General features: G+C 36.7%; 1 long non-coding RNA gene across 1 annotated transcript; it reads right to left on the bottom strand.

The window, feature by feature from the left end:
- Positions 1–5,253: 5,253 nt before the first annotated feature.
- Positions 5,254–7,003, bottom strand: LOC143871049 (uncharacterized). The gene is made up of 4 exons (XR_013245829.1): positions 6,947–7,003; positions 6,771–6,842; positions 5,748–5,882; positions 5,254–5,592 (listed from the first exon to the last, which is right to left on the bottom strand). It is a non-coding gene; the product is annotated as an uncharacterized LOC143871049 (long non-coding RNA).
- Between the last annotated feature and the right edge of the window lie 140 nt (positions 7,004–7,143).

Raw genomic sequence — 7,143 nt, forward strand, 5'->3', positions numbered from 1 at the left:
TTTAATTTCTAAGATGAAGCGGCAAATAGAAAGCTTTGATATATTACTATCATTTAATTTCTATTTATGTGTTGTTGTTAGGTACCATCTTTTAGATCAAACAACTATCACTTTCTATGTATTTTTAACTCATCTAAATTAACTTAAACCATGCATTGCACGGTTGGGACTTTGTTCTGTTTGGGAGAGAGAGAGAGAGAGAGAGAGAGAGAGAGAGAGACTCAAAATCAATACTAAAATACAAAACCAAACCAAACTGAACTTGGAATAGAGGCTCAATCTACTTGGTCCAAGTTGACACAAGAAAGTGACATTCCATCTATTACAGTTTCTCTCTACTACTTATTTCTTTCTCATTAGGTATTGGGTTTTTTCTATTGTAGGTGACAATGCTGGAATAGATGTCTATGCTATTCCTCATATCAAATAAAGGTAGCTATTGTCTTCTTTAGTGATTTTCTCTATTTCATTTGCTTTATGTTGATCATCATTTACTTTTTGAATGGTTATTATGTCGATCCAATGGATTTTGTAAAACTTCTTTTATGCAGACATTTTTATGCAGCGTGGTTTTTTATTTGCCCAGTCTCTGTCCTGTGGCCCCCTTTTATTTCCTCGTCTTTTTCTCATTTTTAAGGGGAGGATTTATTCCAAGAGTTGAATCAACACCCATACAGCAATTTTGATTTCACATCGTAACTAGATACATTCCACCACTAAATGAGCACCACTTCTCAATTCATATGCCTGAATTTTTTCTTTCTCAAATCGTATGCCAAGCTACTTTTTTCTTTCTATTCCCTTAGTAGTTAATAAGAACAGGACCTCTTCCAAGCTACCTTTTTCTTTCTCTACCTCTACCCTAACTAAAGCTGAAAATAACAAAAATGTCCCTACCTAAATAAGAATAAAAACAACTCTATGGGTCTCTCAGAGGGCGGGCCCGTCTCGAATAGACGTGCAAAGGTTCCGATCTCCATCATCATCACCTTCAGATGATGATGAATCATCGTCACTGTCTTCAGGAACATCTTCACCGCTGTCTTCAGGAACATCTTCGCCTTCAGAATCATCCCCGTCTTCATGATCAACGCCGTTAAAATTATCACCATCAGGATGATGGCCGCCTCCATTACCATGGCCGCCTCCTTTCGGCCAATAATGCCTCAAAATACTGGTGGAGCGCAAAGGGTATTGGTTACAAATTGTCCAATACCAACCTCACCCGCCTCCTCTTGCATCATCTGTTGTACCCATTCAAACGATTTTCTATGCGGAGACATTTTTTATTGCAATTATTCCTTACTTACTATAAGTGGCTGAAAACTGCTTCCATGTCAGCCCTTGGAATAGCTCGCTCCGGGGCATATTTGTCTTAAGTTGGAGGCCATCGAAGCAATCTGAATCGCTTCATCAGTTGGCATTATGCAGTAAACAAGAAACAAAAAGTACTTGATAAGAGAAAAGCAATAAAAAGATGAAGAAACATAGTTGCTAGATAGAAGTGGATGCAAAAGGAAAAGTGGCATCCCAAGTAGAAATACTCGGAGACTTTGATCCGAAGGACCAAGTCCACCTTGACAAAGAATTCTTTGTAACGACACAAAAATCAGTGGATTCCGCCTGCAGAATCTAGAATCATAATAGAAGAAGTTGTTGCATTTTTATTTTATTTTTTTTAGTTTTTTCAATAAAGAAGTAGCAGTAGGAAGGACCCTTTTTCACATAGTATCTATTAGCACACTTCTCCTTTGTTTTGATATTGACAAATCTTTTCTCTTTTATAAACTTCTCAGATTGAATGTTGCTAGCTTTAGGCACTGCAACGGACAATGAGAAAAGTGTAAAATAACACCACCCAAAAACAAGCATCAATAGAACTATATCCATCAGCTTCATTAACTTGATTATCGAAATAAATCATTTTGTTTAATCAACTAAATATCCCTTCAAAATGATTTTCATCCTAACGTTCAGGCATCAAAAGATGCTACACTGATACCCTAGCTGTACTTTTGGATGTAACATAACATGCATTTTGGGCAAAGTTGCCCTTAATTTTTCATGGGGTAATTGATTTTTTGAGGTATCCTCTCCTGCCTAACCAATATGCCATAAGTCCCAGGAGCAATGGAACACATTAGGCTATGCCCATTGAATCACAAATTGTTTTGGGACAATGCTTAGGTGCTTTCTAATGAGGAGTTGAAAGAGCAGATTTCTCTTTCCGCCAGCACTAACTGGTATAATTTCAACACCATCACTTGAAGAATATTTATTTTCCTTTTACTCCTCTTAATGTTAGAGGGATTTATTTACAGCGAAAAAAACATAAACTTAGTTAACATTTATCAAAGAAGAGCAAAAAAACATACAAGACATAGGGAGAATTTGTGGAAAAGAACGTCGCCAAAAATATAACATTCTCACTTTTATAATAGTAAAGATTTTGTTTATTGAATTTAAATCAAACACAAACTTGTTGGGTATATAATATAACCCTATTATGTTCTAATATAAGCCCAATAAGATAATGGAGAGGTGTAGTGGGCCTACTTGGGCCAGAGCCCATTGACCTATTAAAACCCTAGTGTGTGTGTGTGTGTGTGTATATATATATATATGAGGAAACTGTTGGTGAGCTTAAGCTCACCAAACTTATGGTGAGCTAGCTTGCCCAATCACATGGGGGCCCACTTTGTTAGGATGATCCAAACCATTCATTTGAAAGTCCCTTACATAGATGGGGGGTGTACCAAAAATCAGCTCCATAGGATCATCCTAACCCCTCCATTTGTGGAGGACAAAAATGGACAAACACAAGTCTGTCCATTTTTGTCCTCCACAAATGGAGGGGTTAGAATGATCCTATGGAGCTGATTTTTGGTACACACCCTATCTATGATAAGGCCTTGCAAATGAATGGTTTGGATCACTCCCCAAAATGTGGGACCCATGTGATTGGGCAAGCTAGCTCACCATAAGTTTGGTGAGCTTAAGCTCACCAACAGTTTCCTCTATATATATATATATATATATATATATATATATATATATGGGCTGGAGGCAACAAACTTGATATTCCAAACTAGATACCTTGGGTGTAATGCTTCAAGCAACCTCTTGCTTGACCTAATTCCTCTAACAATCTTGGAGCATTACAGCTAAGGTATCTAGAAGCACACAACTTCTTGAGTTGATACATTCTGACCTCTGTGACTTTAAAAGTTTCACTACTAAAGGTGGTCGGAAGTATTTGATCACATTTATAGATGATATGTCAAGATATTGACATATTTATTTGTTAAAATCAAAAGATGAAGCTTTTGATAAGTTAAAGTTTTCAAGAAATTGAGTTGAATTGCAACTGAACTTGAAAATTAAGAGATTTATGAGTGATAGAGGAGGAGACTACAAATTACATCCTAAATAGAGTGTTAAACTCAAAATGCTCCTCCACTCCGTATGAGTTATGGCATAAGCATCCTTGTAGATATGACACTCTTAAGACTTGGGGTTGTATTGCTTATGTAAGGATACCAGACCCTAGGAGACCTAAAGTGGGAACTAGAACAAACACTTGTGTTTATCTAGGAGGTGTAGAAGATAGTGCCGGTGATCGATTTTTGGATCTATCAACCAATATGGTTATAGAATCTCGAGATGCAATTTTTCTTCGAGAATAAATTTCTCAAAGATCAAGGTTTGACCATACCAAGCGATACAGAGATGGTTACAGAATTGCCAGTTGAGTCTGAACCAGTTACTTCTGGCACTTATCCCAATCTGATTTTCGAATCAGTTCCTGTAAGAGTTTCTACAAGAGATAGAGTACCCAAAAATTTTGGTGAGGACTTTGTGACCTACTATTTAGAGAATGATCCATGATCCTATAAGGAAGCGATGAGATCTAGGGACTCTTTATTGTGGGCAGAAGCCATTGATGATGAAATGAGCTCTCTGTTGTAAAATCTAATTTGGCAGCTAGTCAATTTGTCAAAAGGGGCTAAGACTGTGGGCTGTAGGTGGATATTGAAGAAGAAACTTAATCCTGATGGATCCATAGCTCGGTATAAAGCACGTGTCGTAGCTAAGGGCTATACTCAAGTGAGTGGGATAGACTACTTTGATGTCTACTCACCGGTCTGTTATTTGACTACGATAAGAATTCTTCTTGCTTTGGCATCTATTGAGCATTTTGTTGTGAATCAAATAGATATAAAGACAGCTTTTCTCAATGGAGAACTGTCAGAGGAAATCAACCTGAAGGGTTTGTCATGAAAGGTTTTGAGAATAAAGTTTGTAAATTAAATAAATCTTTATATGGTCTTAAACAAGCACCTAAATTGTGGCATCAGAAATTTGACAAAGTAGTAAAGAGCTTTGGGTTTCTGACGAGTTACTCAGATAAATGTCTTTATTATCGTTCTGTGTCGAATAAGGTCATAATTATTTGCTTGTATGTAGATGACATGTTGATTCTTGGTTCTGATCTCTTTGTAGTGAGTGACGTGAAACTAACCTTGGGTAAAGAATTCGACATGAAAGACCTGGGTATTGTTGACACCATTCTTGGTATGAAAGTAAGTTTTGACAGGCAATGGATTTTCCTTAGCCAAGCCCATTATATTGAGAAACTACTTTCTATATGTGGATATAGTGAGTACAAACCGATTGAGACACCATTTGATTATACCAAGAAGCTGATTTCTAATGAAGGGGACAGTGTGAATCAGTTAGATTATTCTAAATTGATTGGTAGTCTCATGTACGCTATGAGTTGCACTAGGCCAGACATAGCCTTTACAGTTGGCATGTTGAGTCGTTTCACTAGTAATCCTGGCCATGAGCACTGGGATGCTCTTATGAGGCTGATGAAATACCTTAAGGGTACTCAAAATTATTCTCTTTGTTATGGTGGCCATCCTCCTGTATTGGACAGATATTCTGATGCATCATGGGGCTCAGAATCAGAGGACATTAAATTTATTGCTGTTATGTGGAAGTCGAATTGGAACTTTATGCTCTAACTTCAGCTATAGATGAAAGCTAAGGGATAGAGAATCTGATTATGGTTATGGCATTCCACTGACCCGGTTAAAGATTAGTTCTTTAGTGGGTTAAGGATTAGTTCCTTATGTGTGTTCTGTGATAATCAAGCTACAATAATGGTTGTGAAGAAATCACTCTTTAATGGTAAGAGAAGACATCTTAGGCTGAAACGGGCCATATGATGAATTATCTCAAGAACACAATTACAAGTTTTCATTCCACTTCATTCAAATTTCAAGTTTACATACACTTCATTCAAATCACAAGTTTGCATTAATCCACTTCATTCAAATTACAAATTTGCATTCCTTTTCATTCAAATTACAAGTTCGCATTTCAAAAAACCAAATTACAAGTGCTGCACATCCATGGCTATCTTTCAACCTTGACTTAAACACTGCCAAGTGAATGGTGTGCAAGAGCATGGACCAAACAACTAGATAAGCCACTGGGGTGTACGATTTGTGTCACTGGGCATAGAAAGTTGGCGTGCCTCAATTGTTGGCTTATTTGAACAACTTCAATTAGGCTGTGTTTGGCCTGCGAAGTGAAATTTGGACAAAGAAAGATAAGGAAACATTGGCCAGCAAGAAACCTCATCCTTGTTCAAACTACAACAGAATAATAATATGGAATCAAAAGAAACAAAAACAAACTTTATGAAGAGATTGATGTATATTTTAAACTAAGAGTACCTCTTTAAACTCAGGGGGCAGGATCCATTAGTGTTTAAATAAGAAGGCACATGCATATTTCCCATCCGAAAGCCTTTCCTTTATATATTGATGTACTTTACTGAGGAATAATCTCCTAGTTTCAGGGTAGATATCCTGTAAGGCAAGATAAAACAAGTAATCATTACCAAAAATTATTCTAAAGTCTCTTGAAACAAAAGTCTATAGAAGAATATACATTAAGTCATTAACTACTTTTGCATTAACACCAATAGAACTCTGCAGCACATTAAGCGCAATGCCAAATGAGAAATCATTCTGAAATAACCATTGTAGAAGAAAAATATTCAACCTGTGATGTTCTTAAGGTCAAATGGAAGACAACAACAATTATTTTATGATCAAAGTACTTAGACAAGCGTAGGATTGATTTGCCTGAAGCAAGCCTTAGATGGGCCTTATCCACAGGACTACATAATTAAACAAAAAACTTCTGATTATGCAATCAACTTAAACCCCAAGGATCCAATTGATGAGCTAACACCTTTGGGATACTGAAACTTAAACTAGTATTTCTGGCATAGGACTGCCCGGAAACAAAGTTATACTTATTTTAATAGCAACACCATCTTCATTATAGAATAAAGAGTAGCACATAACATCCAAACGAGATTATCAGACGAGACAAAAAAAAAACAGCAGCAAACATAATATAGCCAGCTACAAGATTTCATCCATACTCTCATTTGCTAGTCGAACAGCCTCACATTGCTTCTATTATAACATATAACCTAATTATGATGCTATCAAAAAAAAAATTGACAGATTATGAGTGAACTCTTCAAATGCTTGTACCCCCCTTTGAAAGAAAGTCCTCAAGGCCCTATGAAACTGATGGTTTACAAGATAGTCAGTTACACAAAACCCCAGTCAATTTCCTAATCCTGTAGTCCAAAACATCAGGGCATTGTTTGAAACACAAAGCAGTGTACAGTGCTAAGCTGAAAAAGAAAAACAACATTGCATGTTCAGATTCTCTATTACCCAGAAAAGATGGTGTTCTGCTTCCTTCAAAAAAATTCAGAATTTGTTCTTTATTCTATAAACATCAACCACCTGCAGGAGGCACAAATAAACTGACATTAAACCCCATGCCCGAATCATACGCAATTGTTCAGGTTTGATAATCAAGAGCACGACCAATAGAATCTTATACATACCACAAAGCATGACAAGGAGTATTGCATCCAATGTCCAAATCATAGACATGATAGCCCTCTCTACGAGTTTACCACATATTTCTCTCCATTGTACCTTAAGTCCATCACGAGGCATCACAAGCTGCACAGATTCCTGATAAAACTATATTCCAATACTAGTTCTATTTGCTCTGATATGAAACTGCAATGCCTAACTT

Source organism: Tasmannia lanceolata, unplaced genomic scaffold (assembly GCF_043159265.1).
Source record: "Tasmannia lanceolata isolate RefF3 unplaced genomic scaffold, GAP_Taslan_0.1 ptg000002l, whole genome shotgun sequence".
Classification (NCBI taxonomy): Eukaryota; Viridiplantae; Streptophyta; class Magnoliopsida; order Canellales; family Winteraceae; genus Tasmannia; species Tasmannia lanceolata.